We start from the raw sequence: 17,173 nt of genomic DNA, 5'->3' as shown, positions 1-17,173 counted from the left end.
ATTGCTCCGGAATATCCGGTGGTGCCTCACTCCCATGCTGGGTATCCTTTTCTCTTTTTAATTTTTTACTTGTTTATTTTTAGTTTTGGTTGTGCTGGGTCTTTGTTAATGCGTGTGGGCTTTCTCTAGCTGCGGTGAGCAAGGGCCACTCTCTAGTTGCGGTGCTCAGGCTTCTCTTGTTGCGGAGCACGGGCTCTAGGCTGAGGGGGCTTCAGTACTTGCAGCACGTGGGCTCCGCAGCTGCAGTGCACAGGCTTAGCTGCTCTGTGGCATGTGGGAGCTTCCCGGACTAGGGATTGAATGCATATCCCCTGGCTTGGCAGGTGGATTCTTAACCACTGGGCCACCAGGGAAGCCCATCCTGAGTATCCTAGTCTTAGTCACTGTAACAACACTGCCACCATCATATACAGGCCCTGGCTTCAAAGTCCTGTCTAACTTTGGGATCGGATGGAACCCATCACTATCTTAGTCTCAAAGCAGAGGTATGTGGAATTCTTTGAAATTATTTGGGTCAGATCCTTCTCAGAGCACCCTTCCTTTTTCTGTAACTGAAGTATGCTGCTGTTGGTGCTGCTAAGTCGCTTCAGTCGTGTCCGACTCTGTGTGACCCCATAGGCGGTAGCCCACCAGGCTCCCCTGTCCCTGGGATTCTCCAGGCAAGAACACTGGAGTGGGTTGCCATTTCCTTCTCCAGTGCATGAAAGTGAAAAGTGAAAGTGAAGTCGCTCAGTCGTATCCGACTATTCGAGACCCCATGGACTGCAGCCTACCAGGTTCCTCCATCCATGGGATTTTCCAGGCAAGAGTACTGGAGTGGGGTGCCATTGCCTTCTCCGAACTGAAGTATAGTTGATTTATAATATTAGTTTCAAGCATACAGCAAAATTTTCCAACTCTCTCTCTCTATATATATATACATGTATGAACGTATATATGTGTGCATGTGTGCATGCTCAGTCGCTTCAGTCATGCCTGACCTTCTGTGACCCCAAGGACTGTAGCCCTCCAGGCTCCTCTGTCCATAGGATTCTCCAAGTAAAAATACTGGAGTGGGTTGCCATTTCCTTCTCCAGGGGATCTTCCCAACCCACGGATTGAACCCGGGTCTCCTGCATTGCAGGCAGATTCTTTTTTTAAATTTCATTTATTTAATTGGAGGATAACTTCTTGACAACATTGTGGTGTTTTTGCCATACACCGATATGAATCACACTTGGGTGCACATGTGTCCCCCCATCCTGAACCCCTCTCCCACTTCCCTTCCCTACTCCATCCCTCTGGGTTGTCCCAGAGCACCGGCTTTGAGTGCCCTGCTTCATGGATCAAACTTGCACTGGTCATCTATTTCACATATGGTAATATACACGTTTCAATGCTATTCTCTCAAATCATCCCACCCTTGCCTTCTCCCACAGAGTCCAAAAGTCTGTTCTTTACATCTGTGTCTCTTTTGCTGTCTTGCATATAGGATCGATGTTACTGTTTTCCTAAATTCCATATATATGCATTAATATACTGTATTGGTGTTTCTTTTTCTGACTTACTTCACTCAGTTTAATAGGCTCCAGTTTCATCCACCTCATTAGAATTGACTCAAATACGTTCTTTTTTATAGCTGAGTGATATTCCATTGTGTATATGTACCACAACATCCTTATCCATTTGTCTGCCGATGGACATCTAGGTTGCTTCCACGTCCTAGCTATTGTAAACAGTGTGCAGGTGGGTTCTTTCTCGCTGAGCAACTGGGGAAGCTCATATAAAAATATATAAACATATTTTAAAATTATTTTCCATTATAGGTTATTACAAGACATTGACTATAGTTCCCTGTGGTATACAGTAGGTCCACATCTCTTTTATGTATAGTCGCTTGTATCTGCTAAACGCATACTCCTGATGTATCCCTTCCTCCTCACTTTTCCCTTTGGTAACTGTAAGTTAGTTTTCTGGTGGAGCGCCTTTCCTTAATATCACTCTGCTATCACAGTACTTCTTCATGGGTCTCTCTCCTTCCACTTGTCTGGAATGCTGCAGTGAGCTACCTATGGGGCTGTTTTTTCTGATCATACCACATCCCTTTCTCCCAGTTTTATGACAGCTAACTATGACAAGTTCAAAATCCTAACTCTGGGCTTCAGAGGCAATCGTGAACACGCAAGCCTTATTATCTACACCGAGCATTTAACTGACAACTTACCTGGGGACAAGTGAACTCACTTGGGGACATTTCTGGCACTTTCTTAAGCAGAGAGCAGGGAGTTTTCTAGGTTTGTCCCCTAACCTTTGACCTAGCGCTTTACCTGAACCGGTGTCCAGTTAATACATATCTTATTTTACATATCCCATGGTACACACATAAAAGTTCCCTAACTCCTGATTCAATGAACGACACCAAAAGGTATTTTTCAACAGCCATGTGTTTTTAAAAATACGTGCTGCCTATTATCAGAGATCTTTTAAAAATATTACATATCAATTATAAGGCCTTAAACTGGACCTCTTAAATATTTTTACAGACAATAAATTAACTTGCTATATAAGCTATATATGGAGACCCCTGCAAACTCACTGCAGTTTAGTAGCTAGAAGACACCTTAAAATTCCTCAACCATCTTTTCCATCCAGGCCATTTTTCTTGAAAATCATTCTTTTCATTTGTTTTATTTTTAGCCACACCACAACTTGCGGGATCTTAATTCCCAGACCAGGGATCAAACCGGTGGCCCCTTCTGTGGACATGTGGAGTCCTAAACACTGGGCACTAGGGAATTCTCAAAAATGGTTATTTTCAAATGCAGTGGAAGATAATTTATTTGTGACGTCATGGGTTAGATAGTGTTCGCTCCCCTCCGACCCCCAATTCATGGTGAAGCTCAACCCCAGTGCCTCAGAATGAGACTGTATTTAGGTATAGTCTTTAAAGTGTCACTCAGTTGTGTCTGACTCTTTGTGACCCCATGGACAGTGGCCTGCCAAGCTCCTCTGTCCATGGAGCTTTCCAGGTAAGAATACTGCAGTAGGTTGCCATTCCTTCTCTAGGGGATCTTCCTGACCCAGGCATTGAACCCGGGTCTCCTGCACTGCAGGCGGATTCTTCACCATCTGAGCCACCAGGGAAGTCCAATTTAAAGTGATAGGTAAGTTCAAATGAGGTCACAAAGATGGGCTCCAATCCGGCCTGAGTGGAGTCCTTCTGAGATGAGGAATCCAGAGGCACACGTGCCCACAGAGAAGTGATAACATGAGCACACAGCAGAAGGTGAGCCAAGGAGAGCGCTCGCAGAGAAACCCAACTGTCTGACACCTTGATCCTGGGCTTTCAGCCTCCAGAACTGTCAGAAAACAAACTTCTGTCGTCGAAGCCATGCAAGTCTTCAGCATTTTGTTGCAGCAACCCTAGCGAACTAACACAGACACCACTAATGCAGCCAAATTAGTAAAGAATTTTGGAGTTGGCGGGATTCCCTGGTCGCCCAGTGATTGAGATGCCATGCTCCCAGGGCAGTCGGCCTGGGTTCGATCCCTAGTTAGGGAATTAGATCTCACACGACGCAACAAAGAGTTTGCTTCCCACAACTAAAAACTGCAACTAAGACCTGGCACTGCCAAATAAATAAACATTAAAGAAGTTATGGGTTGGGTTCTAAAAGACATCCAGAGAGGTCTTAAAAGATAGCAAGGTGAGAAGTGAAAGTTTCTGAAAAGCTCAATAATGGACTCTTAACAGCTATGATTTATACAGTACTGGTGTCGTATCTGACATAGTGCCACGGGCTGCCCTAACATCATCTCATTTAATTCTCACAAAAACTTTAGGAGCAAGACAGTATTACTATCATCCCTATTTTCTGATGAGGAAACTGAGGACTGGAGAAGTTTCATGACTTACCTAAGCACTTATAACAAATTGCAGACTTAAAATTTTAAACCAGGTCTGCTCTGCCCCAAAGCCCGGATGCTTCATTACTACGTTGTAATATTTTGATTTTGGTTACTTATGTTCTCTGCAATCACAGACAGTCACTTTAGCTGAGCCTCTGGGGTGAAGCAGCTCAGGGGCCCCTGACGAGCACTTTGTAGAGAACCTGATGTCTTGTAAGTGAGTGCCTATGAGTTTTTATAAAAGATTATTTGTTTGTTTATTAATGGCTGTTTTGGGTCTTCGCTGCTGCACATTGGCTTTCTCTACTTGCAGTGCTAGGGCTTCTCACTGTGGGGGCTTCTCTTGTGGAGCTCGGGCTCTAGGGCACGTGGACTCACGCAGTAGCTGGGGGCTTCTCACTGTGCGGGCTTCTCTTGTTGCGGAGCTTGGGCTCTAGGGCACGTGGACTCATGCAGTACTTGTGGCGTGAAGGTTTAGTTGCCCCTTGGCATGTGGAATCGTCCTGGACCAGGGATTGAACCCATGTCCCCTGCGTTGGCAGGTGGATTCTTAACCACTAGACTACCAGGGAAGTCTGTCTATGGGATTCTTACATTGCTTTGCAAGCGTCCAACTACCTTTAAATTCTTGCTCTACCTGAACAAGGAACAAAGCAATTCACCAGATCAAGGCTTTCTATCCTCTTCATAAAAACGTACTGATTGATGGCCCTTCTAGATCTTTAAATTCTTCCTATAGCCCAATCTTTTATAGCTGTTTAGCTCACACATCTTCGTGGATACATCATCTTTTAATTCTCTGGAAAGCACAGAACTCAAGTCACACAGAATCAACAGGTCTCTTTCTTTTCACACTCACCTATTTCCTTAATATTAAAAGTATAAATATATAAAGCTAAGTATGGCTGGCACTAGGTTTGGGAACAGGAACAAAAGTCCCCTCCTTGTTAAGCAAGTATCTGAGATGGCTGGAGAGGTGAGGGTGCCAGGTCAGCAAGCTCAGAGGCACCGGGAGCATCAGTCTAATCTGCTGAGCTGGTTAAGTTGCTATGTCAACAGGCCAAGCCCCTCACCCTTCATGAAAAAGACTGGTACCCACAAGCATGAGTGAGATTACTTGTGAGGATTATGGAGCAGTTTAAAATAAGTATGTTGGCATAGCTATTGGGAAACAAACAAAGCAGATTAACTTGAACGGATGTTTCCAGGCAAAGGCGTAAGAACGTCTGCTTCGTAGAGGTGGGTTCCGAGACCTCAGCCTGAAGCTCGGCTGTAACGGTAGTGGCTCTTGTCCTTACTGTTTTGGTTCTTAGCTCGCCTCTTGTTTTTGTCCCTTGGCAATATTCTAACTTTTTTTTTTTTTTTTTTTTGCTGGTTCCACTATGTACTTGAGCTCGCTCTATCTTATCTTACATTTGCTACGTGTTTTAACAGAGGACTTTCAAGGCAGGTCGTCTACCATATTGTAAGAACTTGTAGTCTTATCTCTATTGGTTGGACTTGGCCCATGAAGTGAAAAGTGCCCTGCATTGTTGCGTTAGGACTGGCTCATCACTTTGGCTTCCTTTAATGAGGGTAGCAAGCAGAAGGGCTGGATCATAACCAATCTTCTGTGAGTACTCAGAAAAACAGGCTAAACAGGGCATACTAGAAACTCAGGGGCTACAAAACGGTGTAGAACTCAAATTGCCCTTGCCATCTTAGGAAGTCTTGGTGTGCGATTCGGAGGTCTATTAACTTGTCTTTGCAGCAGATGTGGGTTGGCTTGAGTTATACGGAGCAACTGACTCTGACTGCTGGCAATTTAGCTTCTATAAATCGGATCTATGGATCTTCATATGCAAAGAAATAGTCACAAGACAAGAGAAGGGGCATTAGGCCTAACTGGAACTGGTACTCTCAGCTGGCCAAGAGGTTGGTCATGTGATCAAATTCTTAAAATCACCTATTCAGTTTTTGGCTGAAAATTTGGAATAGTCTGTATGAGCTGGTTTTATGATAAAGGATGCTACGTACATCAGGATCATGGAGAAGGACAATGGGTTTAGAGGAGAGATGAAACTTTTCATCATGATGAACTCCTGGCTGTGCTACAGTGGCGTATGGAGATGTGAGAATAAGATCTCCCTAAGGACTTTCCCTGGTGTTTCCCTGGTGGCTCAGATGGTAAAGAATCCGTCTGCAATGCAGGAGACCCAGGTTCAATCCTTGGGTCGAGAAGATCCCCTGGAGAAGGGAATGGCAACACACTCCAGTATTCCTGCCTGGATAAACCCATGGACAGAGAAGCCTGGTGGGCTTCAGTTCATGGGTTCTCAAGGAGTCAGATGTGACTGAGTGACTAACAAGGACCTTATTCTATCTTTAAATACGGCTCTTTGGTAAGTGTTAGCCGTATTCAGTATGCATGCACCACGAACTGAAGAAACATACAGGACTGATATTTTCATAGAGATTATTTTGAATATTTCTTCCTCCTTCAGATTAGCTGAGATAAATAGGCTTCAATTCATATAATTTATGGCATATTTTAGGTGGACAAATATGAACATAATCTTTGATCATAATCTTTGGTTTAGTGATTACTGCCTTGAACAGTTGCTAACACACACACATGTATGAGTCAGACTGGTTGGTTCTTTATTACCATAAACTAGAGTTAAGTGGGAAGGAAGTAAAGGGTTGAAGGAGCAAGACAGGGGAGAATAAAAGACACAGGAAGACTGGAAGACTGAGACTAAGATAGAGGTGGGCAGATAGAGACAACCTGAGGAGGGCCACAGGAATTTTAAACGCTGCTTCTTCCCACTGCCTCTTGTGGAAATCCCAGGGTGTACTTATGGAGGCTCCCCTTGAAGAATGAAAATGGAAAAGGAACGCTCTCTTATATTCATGAGACAGAGCCTCATCAAAGATGAAATCATACGGGGACTTCCCTGGTGGCCCAGTGGCTAAGGCTCCACTCTCCCAATGCAGGGGACTGGGCTTGATCCCTGCTTAGGGAACTAGATCCCATATGCCACAACTAAGAGTTCGAATGTTACAACTTAAGACCCAGCACAGCTATATAAGTAAATTAGATAAATAGTTTTTTTTTAAGATAGTCATACATTAAAAAAAAATCACTGTGGGAGCAGGGAGAGACCCACAAAGCTATCCTATTTTGTCCGATTTTGGACATAAGACTCTCAGGTGACATATGAATTATTTTGGACTAATTACTTAAAAACATAGTTATCAACAGAGATATTCTGTTGAAGGTAGGAAATCTGAAGCCTGTCTTTATATTTTAAAAAAGAATTCCCATTTACATATTTTGGGGTGGGAGGTTAATTAATGAAATAGAAAGATTATTATTACCAAAAAAGTCCAAAAATAAAGAGTGCAGTTGCTTTACTGGATTAACATGTTAAAAAATCCTTTTATTATACAGAACATTACTTAAGGTAACTTTTACGCTTTTTACTATATAAAAACCTACAGTTCCTTTTAATGGCTGAGTAATATTCCATTGTATATATGTACCACCTCTTCTTTATCCATTTCTATGTCGATGGACAGTTAGGTTGCTTCTGTGTCTTGGCTAATGTAAAGAGTGCTCCTGTGAACACTGGGGTACATGTATGTTTTTGAAGTAGGGTTTGCTTTGGGTATCTGACCAGTAGTGGGATTGCTAGTCATAATACTTTTCAGTAGTTTAACCAAGTGGTTGGGGAACAGTGGAAATGTTATTTAAGGACCTTTGTTCAATCTAAGTTTTATGAATCCATTTCCAATTTTATGCCTACATCCCTTTTCTCTTCCTCTCGTTTATGAGCCTCCTTTTTCTCCAAAAGATTTTCTCCACAGTCTTTGGAACTTTTACGGTCTATTGCATAAACTCTCCTTCTGTTTCTCATGCCCCTGAGCCTCCTTCTATTTTGAATTCCCAGATAAACTTCCAGAAGGACTTTGCCCATGCTACCGTTTGAAGCCAACTTATTTGACAAGACACGTAATATCTGGAGGAAAACATCTGAAACTGAACATGGCTATGTTTTTATAAAAGAGGATTTTACATGATTTCTGAGTATTTGAATATCTTTCTTCATCATTATACTTGATAATAGTTAATGCTGATAAAATAAATTCTATGTAAGGCATACATTTTCATTTATACATATACATTTTTTTCTCTTTTTCCCAACCAAAGGGAGATTACTACAAAATACAATGGCAAATTGCATTTATTTCAAACCATAGCAGTCATTTTCCTTTCCATAAAATCACCGTTGTGCCAAAATAAATGTAGACCTTGGGTTTTTTTTTTAAACCAAGGATTTCTCTAAGGCTTTCTTAAATTTGTGAGAGGTTAAGCCTTAACATGGGCTTCCAAGTGGTGCTAGTGGTAAAGAACCTGCCTGCCAGTGCAGGAGACCTAAGAGATGAGAGTTTGATCCCTGAGTCAGGAAGAGCCCCTTGAGGAGGACATGGTAATCCATTCCAGGTTCTTGCCTGGAGAATCCCCATGGACAGAGGAAGCTGGTGGGCTATAGCCCATGGGGTCACAAAGTTGGACACGACTCAGCATGCACACATGCAAGCCTTAATACTCCCCCCAGCCCTTTACCATGTTGATTTCTCAGAATATATGCTGACTGGAGAAAGGGCATAGACTTTGGCGATAGACTGTTTTGGGTGTGAACCCCTACTCAGCCACTTCTCCCTGTAAGGCCTTAGCAAAGTCATTGAGCCTCTTTAAACCTTGATTGCTTCATCTGTAAAAATGTCCAGCTTATAGTAGACCCATAATGAAGAGTGGCTAAATACGCAGCTTTCTCAGACTTACTCACAGATGATAAGGTAAAATATTTAGCATGATGTGTAAGAAAGGAAGAGGAAGTCTGTCAGTGTGGTGGTTGCCCAAGTCAAACCTAACAGTCCTTCCTCTGGAGTCACTATATATTCTCTGCATCTGTAATGGGGCTTCCAGGTGGTACTAGTGGTAAAGAACCTGCCTCCCAGTGCAGAAGACGCAAGAGACACGGGTTGGATCTCTGGGTCGAGAAGGTCCCCTGGAGAAGGAAATGGCAGCCCACTCCAGTATTCTTGCCTGGAGAATCCCATGAACAGAGGAGCCTGGCGGGCTACAGTCCCTGGGGTCAAAAAGAGTCGGACACGACTGAAGCGACTTAGCAGGCACATCTGTTAAAACGCTGAACACTTTTATCATCAAGAAAATAAAAAGCGAATGTCAAATTTTCCTAGTGCAGATTAACTCATTTTGAATTGGCAATATCCTTTCCTCTTCTGAATGTAAGTTTAGCAAAAAACTTGCTCACCATTATCAGTGAAGTGAATTTTCTTGGGTCAAATTACAAAAGGGGAGCGAGTTTCAGACTACATGCCTTTTAAAACAAACAACTAAAAGAACATGTAAATATTATTCATAATCTCAATGGACGGTGCAAAGTAATGTTTAGAAGTAGGATATGTTTTCTAGCAGACAAGACATGTATGGTGATATGTCTGTTATAGGAAGGAAATGATTCATGCATAATGGAAGATCAAAGTATTATTAGTTACAATACTTTCATCGTACTAAAAAGACGAGCATGTCATGGATCACCCTACAGAACACCTCTGTAACCTGCATTTGACCTGCAGTTATGCTTTAACTGCTATCTTTCTTGACTAGTAGAGGAATTTTCCATGTTCATAAAATGACCTTTCGGAAAATATTACCCAGAAGAATGTCTGCTCTTTTATACTTGTAACTCATGTTCAGTTTTAAAGCTGTTATCAGTGAAGTTAAAAATGACACCTAGACATACACCCAAGAGTACTGAAATGTCCTTACAAAAAACTGTAAGGACACATGTCCTTACAAAAAAATTGTACATGAATGTACAAAGCATATTCATATTCATAATAACCAAAAAGAAGAAAGTACCCAGATGTCCATCAACTGATAAAGGGCTAAACAGAATGTGATACTGCCATACACTGGAGTATCATTCAGTCATAAAAAGGAATGAAATGCTGCTATAATGTGGCTGACCCTTGAAAACATTATGCCGAATAAAGGAAGTGAGTCACGGAATACGACGTGCTGTGTGATTCCATTTATATAGAAGAGACACATCTAGAGAGTCAGAAAGTAGACCAGTGGTTGCCTAGGACAGGGCCCTGTGGGGAAAGGAGAAGCGACTGCTAATAAGTATGGGGCTTCTTTTTAGTGATGAAGATACTCCTAACACTCACTGCGGTGACAGTTGCACAGCTCTCTGGATACCCTGCACTAAAAACCACTGAACTATAAAATTGTTATTGGTGAATTGCATGGTATGTGAGTTATAGGTCAATAAAGCTGTTTTTAAAAAGTGGTTAAATTATATTTCCAAGCAAACATTACAGATTCAGGACCGAAAAAGAAAAACTGCTAAGAAAACTGCTTTAGGGCTAAATATATGGAAAGTACATGGTATTAAAGTTCAGTGATAGACATTTCTTCTCCCATATATTCAATCATGTACTCGTTTGGAGAGAAGTGCTTTAGAAGTTCTGAATAATCTACTAGTATCTGAATCTCCCCAAATACCAGATTTATCAGATTAGGGTTATATAATAAACCCCCCAAATGTCTATGGATTAAAAAAGACACTCAGAAAACTATCTAATGCTTTCCTATGGATGGTGATATTATGGGTGATTTTTCGCCCCTGCATTTTTCTATTATTTTGTACTAAGCATTTATGAGCATGTGTATGTGCTCGGTCACTCAGTCATGTCTGACTCTTTGCAACCCCGTGGACTACAGTCCACCAGGCTCTTGTCCATGGGATTTTTCAGGCAAGAATACTGGAGTGGGCTGCCATTTCCTTCTCCAGGGGATCTTCCCAAACCAGGGATTGTACCCATGTCTCCTGCTTGGTAGGTGGATTCTTTACCACTGGGCCATGTGGTAAGCCTTATTTCATGAACATCAGTTACTTAAACATTTTTTACATTTATTTTTATTTGACTGTGCTGGGTCTTATTTTGGCCTGTGGGAGTTAGTCCTCTGATCAGACATCGAACCTGCTGCTGCTGCTAAGTCGCTTCAGTTGTGTCCAACTCTGTGCGACCCCATAGACGGCAGCCCACCAGGCTCCCCCGGCCCTGGGATTCTCCAGGCAAGAACACTGGAGTGGGTTGCCATTTCCTTCCCCAATGCATGAAAGTGAAAAGTGAAAGTGAAGTCGCTCATTCATGTCCGACTCCTAGAGACCCCATGGACTGCAGCCTAACAGGCTCCTCTGTCCACGGGATTTTCCAGGCAAGAGTACTGGAGTGGGGTGCCACTGCCTTCTCTGTATTGAACCTGGGGCACCCTATATTGGAATGTTGAGTCTTAGCCACTGGACCACCAGTGAAGTCCTGAGCATCAGTTATTTTTTAAAATCGGAAGGAAAAGTCGCCAACATGGCTTGCCATATACTTGCCATATATTGTGCGTACTTAATCTGTTCATCTCATTTCTTCATTCCCCACTCCTGGGCTAACCACTTCTACCTCATTTACTTGTTGGTCTCTACAGCCAAACCAGAAGCTCCCCGAGGACAGGATCAACCTCTACTTGCTTCTATATCTAGGGCACATAACTTTCTGTCCATAATTGGCACTCATTAAATACATACTGAATGGTTACTGTTTCTTCTATCAAGAAGGCTTTCCTCTCTAGTCTTTCCATAAGGTGCAGTCTCGCACGTCTCCAAATTCACTTCCTTGGTTCATCTCTGGGTAATTCAAGTGTGAGCATGTGTGTTTGCACAGATACGTATGTGTGAATAGATGTATACACAGTCAGAGCCGAAACCAGATTTGATTTCTACCGCGGTATCCATTTATGCTTTACCTGCTCTGTGGGGCTAGGCAGTATCTGCAAACAGTGGGTGTTTAAAAACCACGCGGCCTGCCAAAACCAGCAGAGAAGCAGCAGAGGCCTGTGGGGGGAGAACTTTTGCCCTAGCGGGCTTACTTCATCAAGGCATGCAGGACAGGGATGGGCTCCTTGGAAGACAAAGAAAGGGGAAAGTGCAGAAAGGGAAGCAAAGGCGAAACAGAGAGTGAGGGATTAACGAGGGTGTGGAGGGGGAAGAGGAGCTTGAAGAAAGCCAGCCCAGAGAGGAAGAAGGGTTGGAGGAAAAAAAAATGAAAAGGCCAAGTAATAAAAAAGGAAGGACTGGGGCAAAAAGAAGCTGAGATGAAGTTGTGTGGGTAAGGGAGGTACTCCTGACAGCAAAAACCAGATGAGCACAAGGTACAGGGTGCTGCCGTGTCTGTGCACAGCAGGGGACACGCAGCCTGGTCATTTCCTTACAAGTGAATAGCTGAATTCATTTTCACTAGTTACCAGCTGTGAATAATTTATTTCTCCACAGAGGGCTCATATTTAGTGGACTGTGAGTAACTTCCTTGAGAGAAAAAGAGAGGGGGGGAGAGAGAGGAAAACTCCAATGGTTTTCGATTCAAAATGGCCAATTAAACTAGAGCTCACCCAAACACTTGAGATTTCTGAAACATTACAAAACTTACGAATTAATATTTTTACTGACTTGGTCAATTTTATACATGACTAAGAAAGCCTAAGCAGTCATTAAGATGTAAAAAAGTCATGTCTAATCATCTGAACAAATGTTGAGTATCTATCACTTGCCAGAAACTATTATTTCTCATATACACTTATTTAATGAAAGAATTGTCTTTCTCTTCTCCTAGTCTTAGGGTACGTGGGCTGATATAACAAAATTGTAGGCTGGGTGGCTTAAATGACTGAAGTTGATAACCTGCAGCTCTGGAGACTGAGAAGTCCTAGAAGAAAGTGCCAACATGATCGATTTCTGATGAGGACCCTCTTCCTGGTTTGCAGACCACTTTCTCATTGCATGACTCATTTGATGGAGAGAGAGACCAAGTTCTCTGGTGTCTCTTTTTAGAAGGGCACTAATCTCCTCATGGGTGCTTCACCCTCATGACCTCATCTAACTCTAATTAACTCCTAAAGGCCCCATCTCCAAATCACATCAAATTAGGGGTTACAGCCTAATCTGAATTTTGAAACGGACACAAACATTCAGTCCATAAGACTTCCTTCCTCAAGTTATTAAATACAACACCTCTCCTACCTTTAAAATTAGAAGGCTGGGCTGGCATGTTTTGGTCCAATAGGAACAACAAACAAAATTTGTCTCATTCTGTGTCTGGGATTCAAGTATTTATTTCATGTAATTTCCAAGACTTTTTCTTGCCAAATAACATGTTAGTTACTCACCCGGTGCCTCTCTTATCTCTTGCTGTCTAATCACTCTGCTCATCAGGGAAGGTTTTTTAAAAAAACTAATTTACTAGTCATTTATTTTTAGTGGCACTGGGTCTGTGACGCTGCGCACGGGCTTTCTCTAGTTGCAGAGAGCACGTGCTACTCTCGAGTTGCAGCGCGTGGGTTTCTCACTGTGCTGGCCTCTCTCGTTGCAGAGCCTGGGCTCTAAGGCGTGTGGGCTCCAGTAGGGCCAGTACATGAGCTCAGTTGCCTTGTGGCACGTGGGATCTTCCCAGACCAGGGACTGAACCCAAGTCCCCTGCATTGGCAGGGGAATTCTTAACCACTGGACCACCAGGGCAGTCCATCAGGGGAGTTCTTAAGGCAGGAGAGAGATGATCAGTAACTGAGCATTTCTAAAGGCTAGGCTACTCCCTGCATTACTGCATTTTCATCCTCAGTCTAACCTGAAGTCAGACAACTAGCAAGTACTACTACAACTTTGCATTTGAAACAAAGCTTGAGAACCAGGAAAAGAGGTCTGAGTCAAAGCTGAGATGTGCTAACTTGCAAGGGTAAAGCGTTTGTATTAGTATTACTAATTACTAGGAACCTGGAGGCGAGTCCAGGATCTGGGACTTCCCATGGAATCACCTCTCTCACCATGAACAATAAGCTGCTTTTATAGGCAGACATCTCAGGTTCAGTGCCCTGGGGAAGGCGGTCTTCTGTCTCTTCATATAACTACAGAGCCTGTGTCATTCTCTTCCTCCCTTATGGAAATTCGAGCTGTAATATGCACTGTATTTTAAGTTGGGCTTGGTATTGAAAAACTTTAATGACGACATGCTGGAAGATCATTTGGGGCAAGGGTGATCGGTGGCATGTGGAGACACAGAAAGGATTATCAGAGATTACCAGGAACACTTGGCAAAAGCAGTGCCAGAGATTGATTGGTGATGGTTTAGTTGCTAAGTCATGTCTGACTCTTGCTACCCCATAGACTGTAGTCTACCAGGCTTTAATTACTAACTAGGCTCAGTCAGTTCAGTCGCTCAGTCGTGTCCGACTCTTTTCGACCCCATGAACCACAGCACGCCAAGGCCTCCCTGTCCATCACCAGCTCCTGGAGTTTACCCAAACTCATGTCCATCGAGTCGGTGATGCCATCCAACCATCTCCTCTGTCTTCCCCTTCTCTTCCTGCCCTCAATCCTTCCCAGCATCAGGGTCTTTTCAAATGAGTCACTTCTTTGCATCAGGTGGCCAAAGTATTGGAGTTTCAGCCTCAGCATCAGTCCTTCCAGTGAACACCCAGGACTGATCTCCTTTAGGATGGACTGGTTGGATCTCCTTGCAGTCCAAGGGACTCTCATGAGTCTTCTTCAACACCACAGTTCAAAAGCATCAATTCTTTGGCGCTCAGCTTTCCTCACAGTCCAACTTTCACATCCATACATGACCACTGGAAAAACCATAGCCTTGAGTAGACGGACCTTTGTTGGCAAAGTAATGTCTCTGCTCTTTAACGTGCTTTCTAGGTTGGTCATAACTTTCCTTCCAAGGAATAAGCGTCTTTTAATTTCCTGGCTGCAATCACCATCTGCAGTGATTTTGGAGCCCCCAAAGATAAAGTCTGACACTGTTTCCACTGTTTCCCCATCTATTTCCCATGACGTGATGGGACCAGATGCCAGGGCTTACCAATTACCTTCATTCTGCAGAAATGTGAACTAGAACCATCACTTACCCAAACTAGAAACTCATCATATCACATAATAAAATCATTCTGTCCCACAGATTTTTTATACTGTGCCTTCCTGGGAGAGAAAGAAAACCTACATGAGGGAGCTGGCTGGGTGGGAATCTTGGTACCTCTGTTCCTCAATACTGGCCATGTGGGGGGGCACCCACGAACAGGGTGATCAAGTGACCCAGTATGCCCAGGATGGTTCCACTTTTAGCACTAAAGATCCTGTATCCAGGGAAACCTCTTTGTCCCAGGCAAACCAGGGTGGCTGGTGACCCTACCCAGGAGACCCAGTACAAGAAGTTATAGTAAAAGGAAAAAAAAAAAAAAAGACTAATTTTTTAAAAAGTATCTTTGTTATTTCAGAGGTCTTTTGTAAACAAACGAGATCTCTCAAAACAGTAAGAATGAAAGTGGTCCAAAGAGACGAGTTCATGCTTGTTTTCCTAGTAACTCACTGTTTCTAGACAATAAGGGACTAGACACTCAGTAGCTCCCTCCTCACACCTAAATTCAATTTGCTATTACTCCGTTTTAGCAAAAGACTTTGTAAAACTGTATACCTCTCGCTCAGGGAAAGAGCATCGCCTGTGGTTTAATCTGCCCGGTCAACTTAACTGGCTGAGGGAAGTGCATATCTGAGTGCTGGTCTCTCAATCCTGTAGTCCTCCAGGCTCCTTGTCCATGGGATTCTCCAGGCAAGAGTACTGAGTGGGTTGCCGTTCCCTTCTCCGGGGGATCTTCCCAACCCAGGGATCGAAGCTGGGTCTCTTGAATTGCAGGCAGATTCTTCACCACCTGAGCCACCAGGGAAGCCCTGCATAATCTAAAGAGGAGACCACCAGTAGAGACTGGGATGGAGCTACTGCACATCTAGGAAGGCAAAGAGAGTGCGTCTTGTCCAGTGTGACTGATGACAGTAACAGGCTGTGAGCCCGGCTGAGAATGCCTCTGGAATGCTACCTAGGTGCAGTGGGCTTTCTCGGTGTCTCAGTGGTAAAGAGTCTGCCTTCAATCCAGGAGATGCAGGTGTGATCCCCTGGAGAAGGAAATAGCAACCCACTCCAGTATTCCTGTCTGGAGAACTCGATGGACAGAGGAGCCTGGAGGGCTACAGTGCATGGGGTCGCCAAGAGTCAGATACAACTAAGCGACTAACACTTGGACTAACAGTGACTAAACAACGGCAGCCTAGGTGCAGTAGGAGAGGTGCTGTGATTAAGCAGCGACATATACCACGGAAAACAAACTACCTGTGTGAGCCAAGGCGGCCCGCGTGAGTCAAGTTTTCTCTGTCTGATAGGCACACATCAAAGCAATACACAATGAGCTTAAGGCAGAAAATGCTAAAGTAAGCCCACTGAATAGTGACATAGTCCAATAGCAAATATTACTTAAAGTTATGGTAAGAAAAATGTAGCTTTCCAAACCACTCTTCCTTTTAGTCTTCGAATCCACTGGTCTTGTCTTTGACACAACAAATTCTGCCAAAGAGAGTTTTATGGGCTCTCATGTGGGTGTGTCTCTGAGCAGATAATTATGATTACCTCTATGCTCATATGCACATGCTCTCTCTTGCAAACACTCTAATACTGACATCAGCCAGCTGTCAGCAAAATGATGCATACTCCAAGGCTGCAAGTTTTAATGTTGATTTTGGGGTAACATAATCACTAGAAAATTTCTGCAAAAGATGTGTGTCTACTGGTTGAAGTGGCTTATTAAAAAAAAAAAAAAAAGGAGTTTTTCTCAAAAGGGAACCAAAAGTATCACTCATACAGTATTACAAATGATCCAAAAATACCCTCAAATTGGATTCAATCATTAGTTAAAAATACTCTCCAAATGGTGGAAAACCGATTTTCTCATTTTTTCCTTAAAAAAAAAAAAAAAATCTGCTTAGCATACAAATATGGGCACTGGCCACAGGATGTCAGTGAGGTTTATCTATATGTCTCTAGTACTGAGAGATTAATGTGATCAGTCAACAAAAGTTAGCATTTCTTTTCTCAGGATAAATTTCTGCTGACCTCAGAGCCAGGTGAATTTTTTAAAAAGGCTTACTTTTTGTGTTTATATGTTTAATGATGGGCAGCTACTTTAAAAATAAATTTTTTTCTGATTATGAAATATACATGTATTGTAGAAAAATTGGAAAATACAGCAAACTAATTAGAAGAAATCAAACTATCATTTCTTTTCTCTTTTTATATGGAAGCAGTTAAGATGGGATCTCTAAAGGTCTCTTTCAAACAA

The 17,173-nt window shown here is 42.9% G+C and overlaps 1 protein-coding gene across 6 annotated transcripts in view; it reads right to left on the bottom strand.

The window, feature by feature from the left end:
* CDK6 (cyclin dependent kinase 6) overlaps window positions 1-17,173 on the bottom strand; it is a 260,499-nt gene that overhangs the window by 21,701 nt on the left and 221,625 nt on the right. The gene's annotated exons all lie outside the window — the stretch shown is intronic.

This window comes from Bos indicus x Bos taurus, chromosome 4, assembly GCF_003369695.1.
Source record: "Bos indicus x Bos taurus breed Angus x Brahman F1 hybrid chromosome 4, Bos_hybrid_MaternalHap_v2.0, whole genome shotgun sequence".
Lineage (NCBI taxonomy): Eukaryota > Metazoa > Chordata > Mammalia > Artiodactyla > Bovidae > Bos > Bos indicus x Bos taurus.
Note: the sequence above shows the minus strand (reverse complement) of the source record. Positions and strands in the feature narration are given on the sequence as shown.